The sequence below is a fragment of the Stegodyphus dumicola genome, chromosome 4, assembly GCF_044657685.1.
Source record: "Stegodyphus dumicola isolate Sdum_Otavi_A_Nest chromosome 4, ASM4465768v1".
In the NCBI taxonomy this organism is placed as follows: domain Eukaryota; kingdom Metazoa; phylum Arthropoda; class Arachnida; order Araneae; family Eresidae; genus Stegodyphus; species Stegodyphus dumicola.
In genome coordinates, this window is record NC_140771.1 from 260,148,333 (window position 1) to 260,173,245 (window position 24,913).

Below are 24,913 nucleotides of genomic sequence, written 5' to 3' on the forward strand. Positions count from 1 at the left end.
TCACATATTCATGCCTTGAATTATCTTATATATATATCTAATTTTTAATATTTAAAAATAAAGTAAAATCTATACATGTTTAAAAATGCAACATGATTTGATTTTCAAGACTTTCAAGAATTAAGAATTTTATAAATCGAATATTTCATCCTTAATTAAGTGAAACATTGTCATGGCTAGCATTTTTATAATTCCTCCCTTTTTTTGTACCACAAGGGAAATCGTTATAATGAGTGCCGAATGTGACGAAATCTTGTCGTCCAAGATGTTATATTTCTGTTCAAATTATATGGGTTGTCAGAATATTAGCTCCAGGATTCCACGCTATGAACAGAAACTAAAAATACTGAAATAACGTATCATCGTATAACTCTTAATATGAGAGGACACGCATAACCTGAGATCTCAATGATAAGAAATCGTAAAATAAGATAAATTTTAAATCTTTGTAATAAAACTAATTAAAAAAAATTATATATGTTAAAAAAGTAAAAGGTAAGGAAATGCATTCGATTATTTGGTTTATTCTTTTTTAAAAAAAAGCTAATCTCCGCTTGTACCAACTCATGGATCTCAAACTGATGCCACCAAATGTTATCACCCTGTATTATATTTAAAGAAATTAAATAATGAAGATCTGCATGAATGTATGTATGTTTCACTCATTTTGAGAAAACAACGGTACCTAGAGCCACTGGATTTCGATAATGTAGTTCTCAAACCGAACGTAGACACCTGGAAATTGAATTTTGAATTAGTTTTATTATCTATTTCGTATTTTGTGAAACTTCAACGAATATTTGATAAACAAACTCAAGGATATCAAAAAGAGCAATGGCAACACTATACGAAAAAAAAAAGCATTTTTAATTGCAGCGAGCTAGACTGTCTATCGGAAAACATACCTAAAGCTATGCAAATATTAAATATTTTGTGATTTCACTGTTGAATCGAATTTTATATGGCGTAAGTGCCAAGAACGTGATATGAAGTAAAAACGCAAAATATTAATAATAAAAATCATAAATAAAAGTTTCATAAAATCATTCATAGTAAGAAAATGGAACGCTGATAGGATGATCTAGAACAGAAAAATGCAAGCCAAAATTTAACGCTGCATCGGGATTGCTAAACGTATACTGCAATGCTACTTTTAAAGTTTTTCTAATTTTGCTGCTGCATTGTATACGGAGTAAGAGCGAATAAAATAATGCTTAATAATTATGTTAAATCACCAAAAGTGTGGGTTTGTAGGACCGAGTGTAACAGTAGACTGGTAGACCGCGAGCTGAGCAAAAGCGTATAAAACCTTAACAAGCCTTTTGAGTCACCGTTCATACCTAAAATCTCTCAGGTATTTTTTAATTAATTACTCTCTCGGGTTAATTAATTAATTTTTTACGAGCTAAGTTATTGTAACGAGAATCATGGCTAATAAATCGTCGAAGATTTTATGATGTTGATCTGACTGCGCAAGGTTTAGGAATATTATATGAATTATTCCTGCACTCAACTCAAACCAAAAAGACTCATAACCTGAAATTCGTATTCACATTGTAACGTATAATCTGACATAAAAAATCACACCTTGAGATAACAACAAAACCTGAATTTGAAACCTGAATGATAACAAATCAATAATAATGTGAAGTTAGAGTTTCAGTACTCACAGAGAGATTAACTTTTAAAAGTTCGAAAATTATAAAAATCTTAAGAATTGTTTACTTTTATGCTTCTTGTCATTAATTTACATGTACTATCTGTTGCCTTTTATCGGCATCACCCTTTCGACTTGTCGTCCATAGAATTGGATAGTTAGAAAGTAGCTGACATATACATATTAATACTAATTTTAATTAAACAATGTTATCTGATTATTAGTACATGTTTATGTGTGGATATTAAATTATTCTCTGTTTACAGTTAGATTTGTATAAACTCGGAGTATTTGAATATATTACAGAAAGATTAAAAAGCGAAACTTCTCATTCAACTTCTCCGCCAATTGATTAACGCCAGATGTAAAGGCATGAAAATCCTTTCAAAAAGTTGCGTTTTTTTTTCTTGAAAAATGCTGAATGCTTTCCGCTAACGACTCCTGGAACTCATTTTTGCTATTAAAGAAAATCAGAACTCGACTTAATTTTAATTTCTTTCTTAAACATAAAATATAATAAATGAGATATATCAAAATATTTCACGTTTCCAAAATTTAACGGAAACTTTCATACTAACGTTTTACGTAAAGCCGATTATCTTTTTTTATATAACAGCTATCCTAGCAAATCCTGATTCGTAATTAGAAGTACTCGACTCTTACGAGCCTTTACGAATTCCTAACCCACCTTAAACTTGAAAAGTAAATCATACTTTATCCGCTACCTGTTTTATAGTTAGCCAAAATCTGGCATTTCTAGAGACCTCTAGCAATTTCATCACTCTTTTATTCTCACATAAAAAGCGGTGATAATTAGGGAATATTTTAATAGTATGTATTAGTAGTTATAAAACTATAAACTCGAAATTCAACAATTAATTCATAAAATTAGAAATTGTAAATTTAGAAATTTCTTTTTCAATACATTTTCACATAAAGTATATTTTACAAACAACTTAAATTTAACATTTTGCCCAATCTTCTTAAATCTTAGCAGTACGAAAGTAGAAAAGTCCACACCGATATACGCCCTAATCATGGATAACGCGATTCTACCCAGAAAAGTTTAAAGTTTAAATCTCCGCACCGCAGAAGTCATGTATTGAAGATGCAGGCCTCTGAAAGAGCGTTAATAGCAGTCCTTTATTTAAAATGATTAGAGTTTAAATTATTAGTTTTTTTAGTTTATGCGTCGAACGATTCGAATATTTGAAACACGCAATAATTAGAATGTTCCAATCTTGGATCTTACCTAAAATTCGAGCATTCCGTTAACCCGTTACAGATAATTAAACTTTCGCTTTATCGACCACCCCTATAATATCTTTTCATATAGGATGCTTTCAGTCGTTATAATGAGCATGCGTGGCAGTTATATTTACCTGCATTCGCGAAAGATCGTATCATTTTCTCATGTTGCGTCGGATATTCAAATAAAGATCGCATACAAATACTGATACAAAAATCATTCATATATCACTCTTTTGTTAAACTAATGAAACTACTATCGGCCGTTTATTATTCAACAAATCCTGGTATATTATTTTAGTTACTGCAGAAACAGATGTATTTAAATGCTTGTCAAACTATGCCTACGTCGTGGGGGTACCTTTTGTTAACAGCGATTTAATTTTTTTATTTAACATTTTCAAGAAGCGTTAGAAATAATATGCATCCTTTAAAAGTATTCGTTTGGAGTCTTCTTTCCATGCAGACGCATTAATGGTTTTTTTCCTTCCTATTGATAATGATGTTTATTTTACTATAAGATTGCATTTGCTATTTCAGTACTTTTTATACGATCATTTTAGCTCTGGAATAGCAATATTTCTTTTCCGAAAGCGCAAAAATCTTTCAATCCACAACTTGTTTACATGTGCATTTTGAAAAAAGAATCAATTTAAAAGTAGCAGACGATATTTCTTATGTGAAATAATAGGCTGATACCAAAATTTTTATTTATAAACATTTGCTTTTTCTGAAATGGTCTTGCTCCAGTATTTTTCTTTTTCTGGCATAGCCTGTCTTTTTACTTTTTTATGTTACATTATCCAAGAGGAATATAACAGTTTCACAGACAATTGCACTAAAATCTTCTATCTGTGCACAGAACTCGTAAAAATATGTAACTTTAAATAGGTCGAAAGCAATAAAGCTTGTGTTCGTATCAGATTCGTCTTTATTATTAGATAACGATGAATCAACATGTATGTATTGGGAAAAAATGACGACATCTAAAGCCACTAAAGTGTGATAACATTTAGTCCTCCATCCGAAAGTATTCACCTCTAAGCCCGAAATTTGATTTTCGAATTCGCGTTTCGTTAATTTAACGTTTTGTATGAATTGTATGAAATTTTTGTTAATAAATTCAACTACTAAAAGCGAAGTTTTTACGCTTGACAACTCATAGTTTATTTATTTTTTAAATGTAATCAGAAAATTGAACGATTTCAAAGACACGTGTTGCCGCTCGGCAAAGCTTAGGATTAAGACACAATAACACGTCGAACAAATACTAATTCAGAAATCAAAAAACAAAAATCAGCGTTATATTTTCAAATTTTCACAGGACTAGTTTCGATGGTTTTACCGAGCCACCATCCTCAGCTGCAAAAGCGCAAAGGAACGATATAGGATATAATGATTAGATAAGATAAGAAAGCCTGGACAGAAAATAAGCTAGTGGTGCCATCTGTTGATAAAACCTGAACTCAAACATAATTTCTTTAAAGACCGAAAGCAAAGATGGATTGACATTACGATCGTCAACTAGAACAGAAAGATTATTTTGAATGTGAAATGCCTCTAGAAAATCCAGTTTTCCAATGGAAGATTTTTTTGAATAATTTTGGCAGCAGAAAAATTGAAAGTGTGATTTTCAGACCAACAATGTTGTGCAACAGAAGACTTCTGTGTTTCCTTTTTTTCTAACATATGCCTCATGTTCCTTAACGCGAAATTTTAAGTCTCTCTTAGTTTTGGCCAATGTAAATTAAACCACACTGGCAAGGAATCCTATAAATTACCCAGGAATTCATATCCGGAACGGGGTCCTTGAGTATGGAACTCGGAATTTTACTGATGGGAGAATAAACGACCCATCGACCCGTCGAGTTAAATTTCTGCAAAATATGTGCAACTTTATAGCTAATTGATGGAAAGAAGGGAATGACAACAGAATTTTTATAATCTCCTAAAACAAGAGTGTGCCTTTTAGTGTGCTGAAATGAGAATTTTTTAACTGCTTGATTAATAATGTTGGCTGAAAAGCTCTTATCAATACCTATTGGATTTAAATAATTTAGTTCTTCATCAAGTGATAGTTTGGAGGAGCAAATTTCAAGAGCACGGAAAACATAGGAATAAAATGAAGCTAACTTTTGTTTAGTCGATGACATGATTTAAATTATGTTTAAAGGCAAACCAATAAAGGTTTACGGTAAACCGTAGTACTGAAGTTGGATGTGTTACTTGTGATTCCGAGTTCCATACTCAAGGACCCCATTCCGGATAAGAGTTCCTGGGGTATTTATAAGATTCCTTGTCAGTGTGGTTTAATTTACATTGGCCAGACTAAGAGAGACTTAAAATTTCGCGTTAAGAAACACGAGGCGTATGTTAGAACAGAAGTCTTCTGTTGCCCAACATTGTTGGTCCGAAAATCACACTTTCAATTTTTCTGCTGCCAAAATTATTCAAAAAAATCTTACATTGAAGAACTGGATTTTCTAGAGGCATTTGACATTCAAAAAAAAATTTCTGTTCTAGTTAACGATTCTAATTCCAATCCATCTTTGCCTTCGGCCTTTAAAGAAATTATGTTTTACTTCTGGTTTCATCAACAGATAGCACCACCAGCTTTTTTTTTTTTTGTCTAGGCTTTCTTATCTTATCTAATCATTATATCCTATCTCATTCATTTGCGCTTTTGCAGCTGAGGATTTTGATTCGGTAAAACCATCGAAACTAGTCCTGTGAAAATTTGAAAATATAACGCTGATTTTTGTTGTTTGACTTCTGAATTTGTAAAGCTTAGGATATTTGGTTTTCAAATAAAAAAAAAAAAAAAAATCAATGATTTCAAAGAAACATGAGGCCACTCAGTAAAGCTTAGGATATTTGCTTTTCAAATTTAATCAATAAACTCAAAGATTTAAACGAAATCTGTTACTATTGTCCGAAATAAAATATATTTATCTTCTACGCGCCGGTGTGTTGTTTTCAGGCAAAGTGTAAGGGATTAAAGTGCTCTTATTCATTAACAGTATAAGTGATTTAAGGCAAATGACTTTTAATTTTCAAGTTGAAGCGCTGAAATCTGTATCTGCTACTATTTCGCGCAGCTAACCCTGCAAACAACTAGTTATAAACAAAGACAAATAAATGTTTCTTCTGGAAGGAAAATAATAAAAGTTGTATATCATTCGCTTCATCTTAAATTTAAAGGAGTATCTGGGGTGGGATATTTCTGTACACTGCACTAACAATTCCTGAAATCGAAAAGCTTGCCCTCATTGAAGCATTAGATTTGCGAATCTGGCTATAGCATTCGCAGGTTTCTCTTCATTGGTTTGTTTTCACGAATAATCTCCAAAGGATCCTCTGATTTATTTCCTCTTATAAGGTAAAATCAGAGCATTCAAGATATCTATAGGTTATGTCGAAATTTCCCTCGACAGCCCATGCTCTGCTTCACACTTTTCTTTTTATCTTCTTGATAGAGTTTAAGGGTTTAATTTTCTCATTTTTTTAACAAAATTATTTCCGTCCAAAAAAGTGGTTTTGTTGAATCGTGGGTTTGGATTCATGTCGAAAATGATCTTAGAAATACTTAAAAATTTATGTCATTGTAATTAACATTTCATATTTGCATATTATTGTTTGTTTAAATGAGTACGCCGATGCACACGCAGTTTATTTGCATGTGGGAGGGAATGCCTTTGTGGAAGACTTTCTAGGGAAACTATGCTGTATTTACATTATACATAAGGAAATATATAAAGGTATGGAAGCATTTTCGCCAAGAACCCGGTAAATGTAAACCGGTCATCTCTATTTCATCAGTGTCACGTCATCATTATTTTACTATTATGATGCCTCGAAATTCCTATCTCAGAATTTATGGATACGTGTTGCTGCTCGAACAGAGGACATTTGTGTACATGCTAATCATCCCCCCTATTTCTCCTTCTTTCTTGCTTTCTACATATGTATATATAATATATTAATATATAACGATAACATATTGTTACGAATTTGGTATTTAAAAAGCTAATGTTAGTTCAATTATAAATTAAATGGTTTTATTTCTCGCGCAGTGCAGCGCGTGACGAATATTAAAAGAAAGCTAAGCCGGAAAAATTAAAAATACAAGAGCGCGTGCGTTAAATAAATAATATCTCTTTTTGATTTCGAGAAAGTACTGGAAAATTCTAGCGCGTGATTTTAAAATCTTATAAAAGGAGGAAAACATCTCAGTTTGTAGAGTTGCTTAGTTTGTTGTTGTTTAGAAAACTGCCGTTGTTGATTATAGCGAATTCGCGGATTAGCGTTCTTTAGCTGTTTTGAATTACGTTCTATTGTACATTTAAGTAGTTAAAAGATAACTACTGTGAGATATTGTGATACTGCATGATAATTTGAGAAAATTTAAGCATTTATGTTGTGATAATAATAAATTTTTGTTCATTTTTCATCGGACTTGTGCATTCATTTCATAACGAACCCGTACGCACGCAACAATTTTTGGTGTCAGGAGTGGGGTTTGAATGCCAATAACAAGAGGGATGGAAGAACAATTGAGACAGCTCATTACGGCTTTTGCTGCTTTCCAAGAAAAGATGGAAGCTGGCCAAACATCTTTTAAAGAAGAAATGAAATTGGGTTTAGGAATCCGTTAAGGAAGAGATGAAATCTCTTAAAAATGAGATGAAAGCAGGTCAGGACGAAATGAAAAGAGAAATTACCTGCGTAATAGAAAATAAATTTGAGGCTATGGAAGGCAGAATAGAGGCGGTTGAAACTAAAGTTGGACATATAGAAGAGAGAGTTTCTGCCGTCGAACAACAAATTGATGATAGGGTTTCTGCTGCCGTCGCCAAAGAAGTTGACAGCCTAAAGAAGTGCATAGCGACGGTAGGAAACAATTCTGAAGGTTTCAAATTTTTATCGATGCCTGCTCGTTCCGTTCTGAAACTATCTACATATGATGGGAAGACTTCCTGGCAGGTGTATAGGACACTCATGGAGACTGTTTTGCGGATGCGAATGGGTGGGATTCCTAAGCTAAGGCCTGTCATCTCGCCGCTTCTCTGAGAGCAGACGCAGCGGATATCCTGCAGACGCTTCCCGAAAATCAAAGGCTAGATTTCGAAGCTCTATCCGGCGCTTTGGAGCTGCGCTTCGGCGAGAAATGTTTAAAAGACTACAGCAGGCTCCAATTAAAATCTCGTCAACAGAAGCTCACCGAAACGCTTCAGGAGCTCGCCACGGATGTTGAAAGGCTGTCACATCACGCCTTTTCAGAGTGCCCGACAGAAACAAGGGAAATCCTGTCCCTGCAATATTTCATCGATGGCATCCGGGACCCTGAAATACAGAAAGCACTGCGAATGGCGGATGTTAAAGATCTGAAAAGCGCTTTAATGTATGCCATGAAATTTGAGGCAGCCCAGCAAGCCACCCGTCGAGACCGCCATCCAGTCAGAGCTGCTCAAGTCCAGGAGCCAGGGGATCAAGTCACTGCTCGTCTAGACGATTTAACTAGACAACTGATCGCCTTGAGACAGAATATTGGTGACAAGAAACCGACCGTAAAGTGCTGGAACTGCGGTGCTGAAGGACACATCCGAAACTGCAGAACACCCCAGGGCACGGATGCTAAGACCGCTCCTAACAAACAGCAGGGAAACTAATTAGTGGCCATCTCGCGGGGCGGAGGTTGCCAGATCATGAAAAGCCCCAGTTTAAAGCGATTCAGATTTCTGCAGTCAGAGGCGTCAGTAATGGACTTTTCATAATAGGACATATTAATGGAGTTCCCTGCAATATGACGATAGATACAGGAGCCAACGTTACCATCATCCGAAAAGATTTGGCTCAACAACTGGGAAGCAAACTTATCTGGACGCCGCCCTGCGTTACCCTACAGACTGTGTCCGGTGAGAAGATCAACATCGATGGAAAAGTAAATGCTAACATCACGTTTGGAAGTGCCGCTTACCATCACACGGCATATGTAGCAGAGATCTCTGATTCTTGCATACTCGGATTGGACTTTCTAAGGAAATACAATTTTTCCTTGGACTTTAAAAATAACGAATTGCATTCTACATCTGAGGACATAGCGTTATTTGGAGTCAATGATGAAGTTAAATCTGTCCATAAAATCATAGCACAAGACAATATCACAATACCGGCAAGAACAGAAATTTTACTTCCTGGATCCATAGCCGAAAACAGAAATTTCCGCTACGGCATCATAGAATATCCCAATAACTGTAATAGCCCAAAAGGAGTACTAGTAGCCTCAACACTCGTCGACCTATCCAGAACGGTTATCCCGGTGAGAGTCGCCAATGTAACTGAGAAGGGGAGAATTATTAAGAAAGGTGAAGTGGTTGCAGCATGTACTCCAGTAACCACCGTTGAAAGAAAGAGTAACATCCAAGAATTCCTTCCTCAGAGAGAATTACATCGGAGTTATTGCAGAATGCGCAATTAAACGATGAAGAGAAGAATGCTGCCGATCGCGTTATTAAAGATTTTCAAGTTGTTTTTTCCCGCTCGTCTTCTGACGTGGGTCGAACTAGTTTGACACAACATAGAATAGATACCGGCGATCATCCCCCGATCAAGCAACATCCAAGGCGTCTGCCGTTTGCTAAACAGGAAGAGGTGCGAACACTGTTAAAAGATATGGAAGAAGGCGATGTCATCGAGCCTTCAACAAGTCCATGGGCATCTCCCATCATTCTCGTCAGAAAGAAAGACGGCTCAACAAGATTTTGCGTTGACTATCGCCGGTTGAATGAGGTTACGAAGAAAGACAGTTACCCTCTTCCTAGAATTGACGACATTCTAGACACTCTTTCTGGAAGCAAGTGGTTCTCAACGCTTGATTTAAAGAGTGGGTATTGGCAGGTGGAAATACACCCTCATGACCGAGAAAAGACGGCAGTTACTACGGGACAAGGGCTTTGGCAATTCAAGGTGATGCCGTTTGGACTGTGTAATGCGCCGGCAACATTCGAACGCCTCATGGAGACTGTTTTGAAAGGACTTTCCTATGAAGCCTGTCTGATATACCTGGACGATATCATCATCGTCGGAAAGGGTTTTGAAAAGCATCTAGAAAATCTTAGAAAGGTGCTTCAGAAACTGAAAGAAGCCAATCTAAAGCTGAGTCCCGCTACATGCAAATTGTTCCGAAAGGAAATGACTTACCTGGACATGTCATCTCTGCAGAAGGTGTGCGCACGGATCCTGAAAAGGTATCAGCGGTTAAATCCTGGAAACGTCCCGAAAATGTCCATCAGCTGAGAAGCTTCCTAGGGCTTTGCACCTACTATAGGAGATTCGTGATGGACTTTTCTTCCATCGCAAGACCCCTTCACAAGCTGACAGAGAGCAACCAAAAGTTCTTGTGGACAAAAGAATGCGACGATGCATTTAACAACTTAAAGGAGGCTTTAACATCTGCTCCAATCCTGACGTATCCTCAGCACGACCGACAATTTATTCTCGACACCGACGCGAGCAATGAAAGTGTCGGTGCTGTTTTGTCCCAAGAAATAGACGGCCAAGAACGTGTAGTGGCGTACTGGAGCAAGTGCCTGTCTAAACCGGAGAGGAATTATTGTGTCACCAGGAAAGAGTTGCTCGCCATAGTCAAAGCTGTAGAACAGTTCCATCATTATCTATACGGCAGAAAATTCCTGCTCCGCACCGATCATGCATCATTGACCTGGCTTTTAAATTTCAAGAATCCTGAGGGTCAAATAGCCAGGTGGATACAGAGACTCCAGGAATATGACATCACTATCCGTCATCGTAAGGGATCATCACACGGAAACGCCGACGACCTGTCTAGAAGACCTTGCCAACAAAACTGTCGATATTGTTCCAGGGTGGAAGCGAAATACGAGCTGCTGACTCCGGTCGCAAGACAAATTACAACATCAACATCGGCTGATCGAGAACCGTGGAGTGATGATGAAGTCAGGAAAGACCAGCTGGAAGACCGCGACATTAAACCCATAATTGATCTAATGGAGTCGTCAAACAGAAAACCTACCTGGCAGGACATTTCTATATGTAGTCCTACAACCAAACAATATTGGGCACTCTGGGATTCACTTCACATTCGAAACGGCGTCTTATACCGGAAATTCGAATCGGATGATGGGAAGACGTTCCGATGGCAGCTGATACTTCCAAGATACCGCATTCCTGATGTCCTTAAAGAACTACATAACAGCCCTACGGGAGGTCACTTTGGAATAATGAAGACCTTACAGAGAGTTCGTGAGCGCTTTTACTGGAATAATGCAAAGGATGACGTGCAAAAGTGGTGCCGATCTTGCGATGCCTGTGCAGGTCGGAAAGGACCTAAGAGACGCAGCCGAGGCAAGCTGCAACGTTACAACGTAGGGGCGCCTTTTGAATGAATCGCCTTTGACATCCTGGGACCTCTGCCACGAACTGCTGATGGCAAGAAATACATACTCGTTGTCGTTGATTACTTCACCAAGTGGCCTGAAGCTTATCCTATTCCTGATCAAGAGGCTGTCACAGTAGCTGAGGTAATGATACAGCACTGGATTTCCAGGTTCGGAGTGCCTCTTCAGTTACATTCCGATCAGGGAAGGAATTTTACTTCGGTAGTAATCAAAGAACTATGCAAACTACTCGGCATTGACAAGACCCAAACGACGCCATTACATCCCCAGTCGGACGGCATGGTAGAGAGGTTCAATCGAACCATCCTTAATAACCTCTCATTAGTGGTTTCCAGAAACCAGAAGGACTGGGACAAGAAATTACCACTCTTTTTACTGGCTTACCGCAGTGCTGTCCACGAGACTACCGGCTATTCTCCATCACAGATGCTCTTCGGTCGTGACCTTCGTCTGCCTTGTGATCTATTGTTTGGCCGCCCTCCGGATGCTCCTTCATCGTCTGAGGAATATATTCAAGATCTCCAGGCCCGGTTTGAAGTGATGCACAACTTTGCACGAGAGCGAGTCAACTTGGCGACGGAGAAGATGAAGACCCGCTACGACACAAGAGCTACTGAACATCAGTTCCACGAAGGAGACAAGGTGTGGCTGTGGAATCCGACTCGACGGAAAGGACTTTGTCCGAAATTACAGTCACCTTGGGATGGCCCGTATACAGTCCTAAAAAGGCTGAATGACGTCGTGGTTCGGATTCGTAAGTCTTCGAACTCTAAACCTAAAGTCGTTCATTACGACAGATTAGCTCATTACTATGGCCATAGTACGTAATGTAAATAATTGTAAATAGTATCAGACCATGGTCCTTTTTGTTTATAAATGTGTATTTAGTATTTGATTTGCATTTAGTATTTGATTTGTATTTAGTATTTGTTTTGTATTTAGTATTTGATAGCATTTGATTTGTTTAAGTTAGTTATTGCATTTATTGTTTATATTGTTTGATATTGTAATGTAATGTTTATGCCTCAGTTGCATTTATGCCAAATTTGTAAGTTTAGCTTCCTGTCCAGGGATTGTACTGCCCGGGACGTGCAGTCCTTGGGAAGGGGGCAGTGTTACGAATTTGGTATTTAAAAAGCTAATGTTAGTTCAATTATAAATTAAATGGTTTTATTTCTCGCGCAGTGCAGCGCGTGACGAATATTAAAAGAAAGCTAAGCCGGAAAAATTAAAAATACAAGAGCGCGTGCGTTAAATAAATAATATCTCTTTTTGATTTCGAGAAAGTACTGGAAAATTCTAGCGCGTGATTTTAAAATCTTATAAAAGGAGGAAAACATCTCAGTTTGTAGAGTTGCTTAGTTTGTTGTTGTTTAGAAAACTGCCGTTGTTGATTATAGCGAATTCGCGGATTAGCGTTCTTTAGCTGTTTTGAATTACGTTCTATTGTACATTTAAGTAGTTAAAAGATAACTACTGTGAGATATTGTGATACTGCATGATAATTTGAGAAAATTTAAGCATTTATGTTGTGATAATAATAAATTTTTGTTCATTTTTCATCGGACTTGTGCATTCATTTCATAACGAACTCGTACGCACGCAACAAGATATATGTAAAATAAAAAGGAATTTACCATACTGCTGCTATTGGACGTCGAAGGTTGAATCCGTAACGAAGAGCAAGAATTTTAATTGAGTAAAATGCTAATCTATAATGAATAGGAAACTGGCAGCCGAGGCAAATTAAATCTTCATTTTGTTTTCAGTAAATGTATTGCAGCCGCGAACAACTTGGCACAAATAATGTTCCTATATAAAAATGTTTGCATTTTTGATAGATTTGCAATAAGAAGAGAGCCGCCGACAGCAAACCTGGTACGCGGAAGAACGAAAAGCGAGTGCCTTATGTTGCACTATTTCATTGCTACATTGCGAATGATTTTTTTAGCTCAATCCAAAAGGAATCCACTTGATCTTTTCACAATGAAATACTTTAAATCATTTCTAAACATCTTCAACGAAGTTGCAGGAATAAAGTACAAAAGCAATTTGTTGATAATTCTTTTGGAAGGAATTTAGGAGAAAGATTAGTCATTACACAGATTTTTGGAAAAGCATATAGAATCATTAAAGTTACCTCCAGTCTCGAAACTCTAATATCAATTTAGACCAGAAAAATTACGAAACTGGTAAAACTTTTATGTTTTATAGCTTATTCATCGTGCATGAGATGGATGCTCCGCGTAGCTTTTGAAGAAACCGCTATGTTAGACTGTGGATTTTTCGTGAATAATGTACTGCGTTTGAGTAAAGAGTGGTGTTTTAGATTCAATCCACGGAACTATAACATCTATCAGAACAAATTTAAGGAAAACTGTTTCCAATATCTGCAAGAAAAAATTTAAGAGAAATTTTCTAGTATAAGGAAAATGTTAATGCATTTTGTTCTCAGAAGTGTTGCACGTTTACCGCGCCAGTTACATTTTTATAACAATGAAACTTATTTTACGAGTTGATGTATTGATTTCCGTTGGTTGTAATTCACTTATAAATTAAATTAAGGCTAGAAAATTCAAGCGGCGGTGATGACTGATTCTCGTCTGTCTCTTTTTAATCTGATTTTCGTCTATTGTTAGATTTTCTAAGATATTTGTCATTAAAGATGTCGATAGAGTGAAATCAGAAGATTAAAGGAGCACATCTCAAAATAAAATGGATGTAAGGAAAAAAAAGGAAAGTTTCAAATTTGTATTTTATTGCGGGACAAATTCTTGCTTCGGAACAGATCATGCATCGTTGAGCTGGCTCTTAAATTTCAAGAATCCCGAATCTAATAGCCAGGTGGCCAAGTAGCCGTGTGGATGTGGAGCATCTAAGAGTATGACATAAATATCCGTCATCGGAAGGGATCATAACATGGAAAGCTCGATGCCTTGTCTAGAAGACCCTGCCCAGAAAACTGTCGATGTTTTTCGAGGATCGAAGCGAAATATGAGCTGCTTAATTCGGTTGTACGTCAAGTTACGAAATTAACATCGCGTGACCGAGACCATTAGAGGGATGAATAAGTCAAGAAAGACCAGCTGGAAGGAGGCAGCATTAAACTCCTAATCGATTTAATGGAAACTTTAAATATAATACCTACCCGCCAGCACATTTCTATATAAAACCCTTTTCAAAAATCTATGATTCAGAGCACCTATTTATCATTTTTTAGTTTGTTTTTACCCTTTGAACAAAACAAAAAAAGGAAAGAAAGAAGAGAAATATGTGCAAAATAGAGGGGTTTTTAATGATTGTTAATGCCATATACTAATAATATATATATATAATAAAAAGTATTGCGCTCTTTGGGACTCACTCCATATTCGAAATGGTGTTTTGTACCGGAAATGTGAGTTAGATGATGGGAAGGCATACCGATGCGGCTGGTGCTTCCAAGATCCTGGATCGCGGACTTGCTTAAAAAATTGCATAGCAGTCCAACAGGAGGTCACCTCGGAATAACGAAAACTTTGTACATAAAAGTTCGAAACAGTTCTGCTGGAGTAATGCAAAAGCTGATGTGCAAAATTGGTGCCGATACTGCGATGTTTGCGCAGGTCGGAGAAGACTAATGAAACACAGCCGAGGAAAGCGGCAACGTTACAATGTAGCAGCGCCTTTTGAATACATTTTCTCTGACATCCTGGGATCTCTGCCACGAATAGCTGATGACAACAAATGCATCCCTTTTGTCATTGATTTCCTCTCCAAGTGGCTTGAAGCGTATCGAATTCCTGATACAAAGGCTGCCACCGTAGTTTCAAGTGACGACTGACTCTACTCTGTGATGCTGGGGAAAGTGGTACGACTATTTTTGTGGAATGTTCCAGAAATCTGAAGTCCTTCTTTTGATAACATAAACTTATATGTAGGACTATAAATGTATAGAGTGTAATTGTATGGACTATAAATGTCCGTTTCACTTTTCAAATTGTTGCCACCAAATATTATCGCCATGAATTATATTTAAGAAATTAAATAATGAAGGGCCTGCATGAATTTATGTATGTTCTCACACTGAAAAAAACAACACTATCTTGAACCATCAAATTTTGAATAGCGTAGACTTTCTTCTGAATATGGGCACGTGGAAGCCCGGATTTAGAAATTGTTTTATTGTCAGTTTCACATTTTGTAAAACGTTAACGAATTTTAACTCAACAATTTCAGAGTGAGTAGCGTTGTAGGAAAAATAATATATTTATCTGCTGCTCACGAGAGTGTCTATCGGAATTTCTAAAAATATGCCGTTTGCAAATATGTTTTTCCCAAAGGGACATTAGCCGAAATGCTCCCGAAACTTGTATGTGTGTGTAAATGAAGAAAACTGACGTTTAGCGTAATATAAAATCTGAAATCTTTCAGATTTTTTTAAAATTTAAACTTTATTTTTGTTTTAATTTGTTGATGCTCAAAATGTCAAGTGCAACAAAACATTAGGAAGTACTCATTATTTGTTTGAACTTTAATGTTTTAAGTTATATCACTTGAAGCGTCGATTTGAAGCATAAAACTATGAATAATTAATTTGCATTTTCATAGTTTTTAATTTCAAATGTTTGAAATACCTTCAGTATATTCTAAAATTTCAACTTACATTTTACTTCTTTCTAACATTTCATAATCCTAATACTTTATTTTTAAATTCCTTTTAAACACGCTTTCTTTTATTTTCAGATTTTAAATTTTAACTTATAAGACATAAGAACTATTAACGAACTTGGAATGAAAGTGGAAAAAAGAAGCTTGTACTGTTTGGTGAACGCAAAACTGAAAAAATTATTCTTAGAAATTTAAGTCGAGATATGCATTTTTAGTTTAGTTGAAAAATTTGAAATCGAATTTTTGGAAATAAGCTTTGCTTCGAAAAAGTAATGAATTTAATAAATTCTGAAAATTTTAAGAACTTCTGGGGCTATATCTTCCCATGGTTTAACGTTTGGAAAACTAAAATCAATGACAGCAAATCCACTACAATATATTTCCAAAAGAACCCTTCCAAAGACATCTCAACAATATCACAATTAATAATATCTCCATCCCAAATGAAAAATGTGTTAAATATTTAGGCGTTTATCTCGATCAAAAACTAACCTTCAAAAACCATATCGAAAATATCTGTAAAAAAACAAACCAAGCAATAGGCAGTATCTATGCACTCAATAAGGAGAAATTCTAAACTTAGTCTCGCTACAAAAAGAGTTATTTATCTACAAGCTATACGCCCGATTTTACTGTATGCTTCCCCTGCGTGGGCTGCAAGTGCTAGAACGCATCGCGAAAAAATACAAAGAATTTAAAACAAGGCCATCCGAATAATTACAAATGCGCCTTGGTTCGTACGAAACAACACTCTTCACAATGACTTAAAAACTAAACCCAAGGATTCTGAAATTCTAAAAGCTTCTCATAACTTTTTTATGAAATGTGACAGTCATCCTAAGAATATCATCAAAAAACTAGGAAATTATGATTTCACAATTGAACAACACTACAAGACACCCCGCACTATTCACTATAATAGTCAGTGGTAATGTATATATTTTCGTTTTCTTCTTATTTAAGCAAGATTTTACTTCATTTTCTTTACTTATAGATTTACTTATCAAATTTCAAAGCGCTATGGACTTTGTTCCTGCCAAAGCAGATAGACTTTGTATGTAAATAGATTTAACTTTCAATGTACAGCAAATTGTGTTTTTCATCATTTCACTTTCCAATTGTTGCTTATCAGAAGAATAATTTTTGTGAAATTTTAAAAATGCCTTACAATACATCCTGCAAGAGATGGCGCAATCAGAGATCCAGTCAACTAAAATGCTTTTCATCCCTACTAAAAGATGGCGCAACGAGACTCCTCATTTGTTCACTTATTCTACGAACGGCAGCGCAGGAGCCTCCGTCGCTAGTAATCTCTGAGTTCTAGCACAACATGTGCACAAGTACTTCCATATTATTGGATACAACTTACTCGATTCCTCAAGCATTTAAAAGTCAAGTATAATATATTGGTAAAGGCCATTATGGTCGATTGCCTCTTACTAAGTAATAAGACATAGACATAGAACTTCCGAGATCTTGGCTAATCAGACTCAAAGCGGTGGTTGCTAAAATACATTTAAGATCACTGTTTTATAAGCTGGGCTGCTACTGTTGTTTGCCATTTGTCTTCCCGATGTGTTTCGGACCTTTGTAATGCGAGTGAATGCAATTCAGTTAATTTTAAAACTTTTACTTAGTTTGATCGGTTTGTAGAAGATAAAGCTACTATAGTGGGCATTTTCAAATGACATTGTCAAACACGGAATTGAAGCCATGCACAGTCAAAAAGAAGTTTTAATGCAGCACCCCAAAATAGTTCTTTTTTCCAATGGCAGATGGTGAACAATTATAAGTGCACCCCGAAATAGTAGTAGTAAAGGTTTCATAATTAGTGACTGTTGTTGCATTTTCCTGTTTCAAAGATGAAGGTATTTCAACGATGTTTTTAGCACAAATAAATTTAGGAACTTAATAAAAGTGGTTATTATTTTTAGGAGCTGGCTGCTTTATATCGCCTATTGCCTTTAGGGTAGTGAAGCTTTTCTTAACTGTGGGATGAATGTTGCACCCACAAAGATGAGTGAATCAAGTATTGCCTCTTCAGAATTTCTTTATTCAACAATAAAATTATGTTGAACCCGGCGACGTCCGTTTGGAAATCCAACATTCCATCTACGCAATAAAGCCTTCACGGTTATTACAATGGAAAGAACCATTGTCAACGCATTGCAGCTATTCGTAAATTATTTCGGAATGGATATTTTCTCACATACCTATTCCCAAACGGATATTATATCACATTCCCAAACGGGTATTTTATCTAATATCCGTTTTACTCTACACGAATATTTATTTAATGGCCGAGAGATTTTTTTAATAGCCATTAGCCTTGTGCCACTACAAGGGACGGATCCGTTGCCTTTTTTGAAGGGACGGGCAGTTAGAATCATGCATTCTTCGAGAATCGAACTCGGGCTCATCGTTACGGCAGTCAGAATCACTAACCGCTATACCGGCGGAATATGTTTGCCATTAAATTAAATTAAGATTTTCATCTGAGTTCACAGTACGTAGCACACCATCATCTTGTTATGCGATCTATTTTGTATGTTTTATGTATCGAGCAATAGACCATTATTCAGATCTGTTATATATTTGAATATTTGACTCATTATCTAAGATTTTGCGTCGGAGAAATTTAAAAAAAAAGCGTTTCCAAGGACGTTGCTATGCATATTATGGCGCAGGTGGAATTTTTGGAACGCTTGGAGGCATAGAAAAGAGTAATATGTTTTATGTATTCGGTGTATATTCAGTTCTTTTCCGAAATGTAGTAACAAAACAATAGAACCTTATTTACTAAAAAATAAAATGTATGTCATTTGTTTAAATTGTTGATCACAATGTAAAAAGAGATTCAACTCATGCGAAGTACTAATAATATGTTTAATTCCTTCTTTGAAATTTTAAAAATTCCATAATAAATGTCTATCGATCCCGATAGATGACCTGATTATAAAAGCATCTTTGTGAATCTATCGGCGCATAAATTGAACACGATACTGTTCTACTCAAATACGTTTTGCGAAGCCTCTTCTACACAAACGCTGCCTTCGAGCGATCTGAGGTAACGGAGTGAGTGATATTAAAACAATTAAGTATTTTTTTTTTATTCTCAACTAATAGCTGAGAACTAATTTTTACGTTTAAGCAAAAATCTAAAAATCGTATATGCATCGATTAAATTGTTGATACATTCATCTGCATTCGATATTCATACGAATATTTATTTTCAACTTCAAATACAAAATTATCATTTTCTTTGTATTTGAAGGATTCTTGATTTTGAATGGTGTATTTCGTGTAAAAAAAAATAAATAAATAAAATTCCAAAACTTTTATTCATGTGAGAGGTTTACTTAAGCAATAAAGCACTTGAAAATTCAAAAATAATTAAGTAATTTTAAAAAACTTTAAAATTTGCTTATAAGCAGTAATCCTAATTAGGTACTAATTTATTTCCTTTTAGTGCTTTAGGGAGTATTTTTTACTTAAGTAGTAATTCTCTTGTTTGGCACCTTTATAAAATGATCCCATTCTGCATCTCCTTGTGGTAGTATAACGGAAATTTTAATTCCGCTGGATGTTTCTCTTCAAAAGCATGGGAAATTTGAAATATTTGATCAACGTATATTTGCTTTTCTTTGAGAACCGTGATCATAAATATAATTTTCTATAACCAGAAAATATCTTATCAATTTTAATAGTAGCTTTACACAATTAGGAAATATTTATTCTGAACGAAGTAAGATTATTAATTCGAAAAATTGTAATTACAGTGCATCGCTTTAGCCCTTTATTCTAAATACGAAAATATGTGAGTTCGCTGAAATCCTCTGAAATCATCACTATAATGGAAATGATTTCATTTGAGATATAAAGAGAAAAAACTCTATTTTATTATTTCCGACTTTCTTTCTGAATTTGAAGTGGAAAGCGTTCTTGAATTTAATAAATGGATATTAGATAAAATACCCGTTTGGGAATGGGATATAATATTTGTTTGGGAATAGGTATGAGAGAAAATATCCATTCCGAAATAATCTAGGAATAGCTGCAATGCGTTTCCATTGTAATAACTGTGAAAGCTTTATTGCGTAGATCGATTGGTGGATTTCCAAACAGGGGTTGGACGGGTTGAACTTAATTTTGTTGTTGGATAAAGAAATTCTGTAGAGGCAATATTTGATTCACACATTTTTACGAGTACAATATTCATCCCAAGGTTTATAAAAGCTTGACTAGTCTAAATAGGTAATATGCGGCAGCCAGCTCCTTAAAATAATACCCACTTATTATTAAGTTCCTAAATTTATTTGTGCTAAAAACATCGTTGAAAAACCTTCATCTTTAAAACAGGAAAATGCAACAACTGTCACTAACTATGACACCTTTCCTAATACTATTTCGGGGTGCTGTGCTAAAACTTCTTTATGACTGTGCATGGCTTCAGTTCCATTTTTAACAATGCCATTTGAAAATGCCCACTATAGTAACTTTATCTCCTACAAACCAATCAAACTGAGTAAGAGTTCTAAACTTAACTGAATTCTATTCACTCGCATTACAAAGGTCCGAAACGCATCGGGAATGCAAATGGCAAACAATAGTGGCAGCTCGTCTTCTAAGAAAGTAGTGTTGTGGTGTATTTAATTATGACAAAGCACACGAGGGCTATCTGCCTAATAGGAGGGATGCCTTCGCATACTACTAAGAAAAAAATGATCTTAAATGCATGTTAATAACCGCCACTTAGCCTCAAAGAGACAACGCGGTTTCGTTAAAAAATGAGCCCTTGGAGCCAAGTTCTGAAAGTTTCCTATAAATTTTCAGTATTTATACCATGGAAGAAGATGAAAAAACTGGTGGTCATCAATTTTGAATTAATTCATATTAGGTAGGAGATTGGATAATATTTGAATTTAAATTCATTACTTCTCCTTATAAGTTAAAACTTAAAATCAGAAGATAAAAGAATATGGTATCCTACAAAACGTGTTTAAAAGGAATTTAAAAATAAAACATTAGGATTATTAAATTTTAGAAAGAAGTAAAATGTAAATTGAAATTTTAGAATATACTGAAAGTATTTAAAACATTTAAAATTAAAAACTATGAAAATGCAAATTAATTATTCATAGTTTTATGCTTCAAATCGACGCTTCAAGTGATATAACTTAAAACATTAAAGTTCAAACAAATAATGAGTACTTCCTAATGTTTTGTTGCACTCGACATTTTGAGCATCAACAAATTAAAACAAAAATAAAGTTTAAATTTAAAAAAAAAAATCTGAAAGATTTCAGATTTTATATTAATGTAAACGTGAGTTTTCTTCATTTACACACACATACAAGTTTCGGGAGCATTTCGGCTAATGTCCTTTTGGGAAACACATATTTGCAAGCGACATATTTTTAGAAATTCCGATACACACTCTCGTGAGCAGCAGATAACTATATTATTTTTCCTACAACGCTACTCACTCTGAAATTGTTGAGTTAAAATTCGTTAAAGTTTTACAAAATGTGAAACTGACAATAAAACAATTTCTAAATCCGGGCTTCCACGTGCCCATATTCAGAGAAAAGTCTACGCTATTCAAAATTTGATGGCTCTAGATACCGTTGTTTTTTCAGTGTGAGAACATACATAAATTCATGCAGGCCCTTCATTATTTAATTTCTTAAATATAATTCATGGCGATAATATTTGGTGGCAACAATTTGAAAAGTGAAACGGACATTTATAGTCCATACAATTACACTCTATACATTTATAGTCTTACATACAAGTTTAGGTTATCAAAAGAAAAACTTCAGATTTCTGGAACATTCCACAAAAATAGTCGTACAACTTTCCCCAGCATCACAGAGTAGAGTCAGTCGCCACTTGAAACTACGGTGGCAGCCTTTGTATCAGGAATTCGATACACTTCAGGCCACTTGGAGAGGAAATCAATGACAAAAGGGATGCATTTGTTGTCATCAGCTATTCGTGGCAGAGATCCCAGCATGTCAGAGACATTGTGTTCAAAAGGCGCAACTACACTGTAACGTTGCCGCTTTCATCGGCTGCGTTTCATTAGTCCTCTCCCACCTGCTCACATATCGCATGATCGGCACCAGTTTTGCACGTCAGCTCTTGCATTACTCCAGTAGAACCGTTTCGAACTTTTATGTACAAAGTTTTCGTTATTCCGAGGTGACCTCCTGTTGGACTGCTATGCAGTTTTTTAAGCAAGTGTAGTGATCCAGGATCTTGGAAGCACCAGCCGCATCTTTATGCCTTCCCATCATTTACGTCAAATTTCCAACACAAAAAACCATTTCGAATATGGAGTGAGTCCCAAAGAGCGCAATACTGTTATATTATATATATATATATATATATATATATATATTATTAGTATATGGCATTAACAATCATTAAAAAACCCCTCTATTTTTCACATATTTCTTTTCTTTCTTTCCTTTTTTTGTTTTGTTTAAAGGGTAAAAACAAACTAAAAAATGATAAATAGGTGCTCTGAATCATAGATTTTTGAAAAGGGTTTTAGATAGAAATGTGCTTCCGGGTAGGTATTATATTTAAAGATTCCATTAAATCGATTAGGAGTTTAATGCCGCCTCCTTCCAGCTGGTCTTTCTTGACTTCTTCGTCCCTCCATTGGTCTCGGTCACGCGATGTTAAATTCGTTACTTGACGAACAACCGGATTAAGCAGCTCATATTTCGCTTCGATCCTCGAAAAACATCGACAGTTTTCTGGGCAGGGTCTTCTAGACAAGGCATCGAGCTTTCCATGTGATGATCCCTTCCGATGATGGATATTTATGTCATATTCTTAGATTCTCCACATCTACACGGCTACTTGGCCACCTGGCTGTTAGATTCGGCATTCTTGAAATTTAAGAGCCAGGTTAACATTGCATGTTCTGTTTCGGAGCAAGAATTTCTACCGAAATAAAATGCAAATTTGAAACTTTCATTTTTTTCTTACATGCATTTCACCTTGAGATGTGCTACTTTAATCTTCTGATTTCACTCAATCGACACGGTCATTTCGAACAGACCTTTACCATTTGAGAAAATATTTCTCGCATCTGCACACTTTCAGTGGAAATAACAAAATATTTGACGCTTTAGCTTCATTTTTACCCTCCAATCTCAGAGTACATTCTGTTCATAAAGGTACGTACTGCGGGAAGTGGGAAAGATAGTACGTACTACGGAAGTAGTTATAACCTGAATTTCACGTGCCTCACCTCAAAGTCATCTGCAGTTCTTCAGTCGCAGAACGTTCATAAGCTATAACACGTTCATAAACTATATCATAAGGGAGATAAAGGGATGGTCTGAATAGTTTTTACTATCCAAATAAAGGACTAATCTCTTCGCAGAATGCATTGCTTGAATGTTTAAATTTGAAGAGAATTAAACCAAGCTATTGGTAGGAGATTAAAAGACGACCGCAGTTGCTTTTGCACAGAGCGTAATTTGCAAAGGTCGCAGAAACTTGCTTTAAAGGAATCATAAATCTGCTTGTGAGAATGGTTAATTTATCGAAATGCGAAGTTTATCCTTAAAATTAAATATGAATTTTAGGTTAAACGGAAGACTTTAAATTGTACAGGAAAGTTATTAGATCATATGGCAAGTCCCCCCTCCGAAAAAAAAAACAGAAGTAAGATAAAATTCTCCTTTACTCAGGAGGAATACGGAATACGTAGATATCCGAATCATTCTTAGAACAAAACAGTATTCAAAGAATCATATACTTCTGTAGGCAAAAAAAAAAAATGAAAGTCTCAGATAATTATGAATGCAGCTAACAGGCTCTTATCGTGCTGTGCAAGCAAATGTCCTATCAGTTACGTTATGGAGCGAAGGAGTACTTCTGTATTTAGCCACTTCTTTCACATTTGTGACTATTGCTTGGGAGGATGAAGGTTGATTATGAAAAGTCGGAAGTGGGATTAAAATCGAAATAAAAGTACAATTTAATGCAATAAAAATAAATTTAAATTTCTTACCTTCCACAAATTTATCAGGGTGAAGAATGGGGAGTCCGAAATTTCTAGCGATCCAATAAATACTTCACATTCAAGATCTTTATATTTTTCTTCCACCTCTAAAAATACATTTTGCTCCGGAAGAAATGGGGCGGATTCCTAAATAGCTTAGAGTTCCGTACAGGTTATTCAAAATCTAAACCAACCGGTACTTAACATTTAAATGTTACACGAGTATTTTTTTAATGACCGAGAGCTTTATTTAATAGCCTTTAGTCTTCAGCCACTACAAGGGACCGAACCGTTGTCTCCTTTGAAGGAATGGGCTGTTACAATCATGCCTTCTCTGGGATTCGAACTCGGGCCCATCGTTACGGCAGTCAGAAAGCATTAACACTATACTGGCGGAATATGTTTGTCTTTAAATTAAATTAAGATCTTTTTAAATTAAGATAATGTAGCCCACAAGCACCTGGTTATAGAGACTGTTTCGTATGTTTTATGTATCGAGCAATTGAATATTTTTAAATCTATTATATATTTGGATATTTGATTCATTTTCTATGATCCTGCTTTGGAGAAATTCCAAAAACGTTTTCAAGGAAGCTGCTATGCATATTATGGAGCATGTGGGAAATTATGAAAGTTCTTATATATGCTTGCAGGCATGGAAAAGAGTTATATTTTTTGTGTGCTAGATATATATTCAGTTCCTTTCCAAAATGCAGTGACAAAACAAGGGCTCCAGTTATTGCCTTATCTACTAAAAAATAAAATGTCTGTCATTTATTAAACTTGTTGCTCACAGTGTGAAAAAAATTCAACTAATATTAAGTACTATTTATATAATTTCATCCAAATAATATATTTAATTCTTTCGGTAAAGCTTTGTTCTACAGTTACCCCACA